This window comes from Plecotus auritus (genome assembly GCF_963455305.1).
Source record: "Plecotus auritus genome assembly, chromosome: 3".
NCBI lineage: Eukaryota > Metazoa > Chordata > Mammalia > Chiroptera > Vespertilionidae > Plecotus > Plecotus auritus.
Window position 1 is genome coordinate 103,208,158 of NC_137772.1, and position 2,361 is coordinate 103,210,518.

Here is a 2,361-nt window from a genome sequence, read left to right on the forward strand (position 1 = left end):
CATCAATGATGAGAAAGAATCACTGATGGGCTGCCTCCTGCACATCCCACACTGGAGATCGAGCCCACGACCTGGGCATGTGCCCTGACCAGGAATCCAACCATGACCTCCTGGTTCATAGGTAGATGCTCAATCACTGAGCCATGCTGGCTGGGCAATTTCTGATTCTTTATTTTGTTCCATTGCTCTATGTGTCTATTTTTAATCAAGTACTATACTGTTTTGATTCCTATAGCTTTGTAGTATAGTTTGATCTGAGGAAGTATGATGTCTACAGCTTTGTTCTTCTTTCTTAGGATTGCTTTTAGCTATTTTAGGCCTTTTGTGGTTCCATGCAAATCTTAGAATTGTTTGTTCTATTTTTGTGAAAAATACCATCAAAATTTTGATGGGGATTGCATTGTGCAATATTAATTCTTTGGATCCATAAATAAATAAACATGGGATATCTTTCTTATGTTTGTGTCTTCTTTAATTTCTCTCATCCAAATCTTGTAGTTTTCAGAATATAATTATTTCACCTCCTTAGTTAAATTTGTTTCTAAATATTTTACTGCTTCTGATTATTTTCTCTTTCTTTCTTTCTTTCTTTCTTTCTTTCTTTCTTTCTTTCTTTCTTTCTTTCTTTCTTTCTTTTTTGGAGAGGGTAGAAGGGTGGGGGAAGGGGAGCAAAAGAGGGAAACATTGATGTGAGAGAGACACATTGAATGGTTGCCTCCCACACACACCCCAACAGAGGCCAGGGATCGAACATTTAACCAGGTAAGTGCCCTTGACTGGGAATCAAACTAGCAACCATCTGGTGTGCAGGCCGACACTCTAACCATTGAGAAATACTGGCCAGGAATTGTTTTCTTTATCTGTTTTTTTCAGATGTTTTGTTGTGAGTGTATAGAAACACAACAATTTTTCTGTATGTTGATTTTGTATCTTGCAACTTTACTAAATTTGTTGGTTAGTTCTAGCAGTTTATTTTTGTGAACTCTTTAGGATTTTTTTTTCTCTTTTTCTTGTGTAATTGCTTTGGTTAGAATTATAGTGAATAGGAGCAGTGAGCACCTTTGTCTTGCTCCTGGTCTTAGAGGAAAAGATTTCAACCATTCACCATGAAGTATGTTAGCTGTGGGTTGTTCTATATGGACTTTATTGTGTTAAGATATGTTTATTTTCTACCCAATTTGTTGAATGCTTTTTTTAAAAAATTATGAAAGGATGTTATTTTGTCAAATGCTTTTTCTACATCTATTGATTTGCATATGTTGAACCATCCTTGCATCTCAGGGATAAGGCAAATGATCCTTTTAATGTGCTGTTGAATTCAGTTTGCTAATATATTGTTTGCATCATCTGGGATATTGGTCTTTAATTTCTTTTCTTATAATGTCCTTATATGGCTCTAGTATCAGAGTAATGCTGGACTCTTAAAATGAGTTTGCGAGTTTTCCCTCTTGTTCAGTTTTTTTAAAGAGTTTGAGAAGAATTGGCATTAATTCTTTAAATGGTAAAATTCACCAGTGAAATCATCTAGTCCTGGGCTTTCCCATGTTGGGAGGTTTAGGATGACTGACTCAATCTCCTTACTCGGTATTAGTCTATTCAGATTTTCTGTTTCTTCTTGATTCAATATCAGTAGGTTGTATGTTTCTAGAATTATTTTTTTTAGGTTATCTGCTTTGTTGGCATATAATTGTCACAATCATTTGTACTAGTATTTTTGTGGTATTAATTGTAATGCTTCCTTTTATTTCTGACTTTACTTATTTGAGTTATCTCTTCTTTCTGAGTTAGTTTAGCTAAAGATTTGCCAATTTTGCTCATCTTTTAAAAAAACCAGCTCTTAGTTTTATTGATCCTTTTTAATGTGTTTCTGGACTTTATTTCATTTTTTTGCTCTTATTTTTGTTATTTCTGTTAATATTTGCTTTGTATATTTAGGTGCTCTGAAGTTAGGTCCAAATAGATTTATGATTATTGTATAAATCTTAATAAATTGACCCCCTTATCATTGTTTAATGATCACCATTGTCTCTTGTTACCATTTTTGGCTTAAAGTTTATTTTTTCTGATATAAATATAGCTCCCCTTTTCACCATTACTTCCAGTAGCCCACTTAGAATTTGTGCTTCTAGCCCCTGAAACTTTGGCTCAGCTGGATTTGAGGTTCTGGTTCCAGGGAGGGCTCTTCTACCAATGGATGCAATAAGATTTCTACTAAATCTAAAGTTATGGCTGCTATTCGATGTATTAGGTTTCTCATGTAATTTTATCAGCAGGCAAAGAAAAATGTTGCCATATTGACAGAGATAATTGACCCTGGTTATCTTGAAAACATAGAGCTGTTGCTCCATAATACAGGCAGGG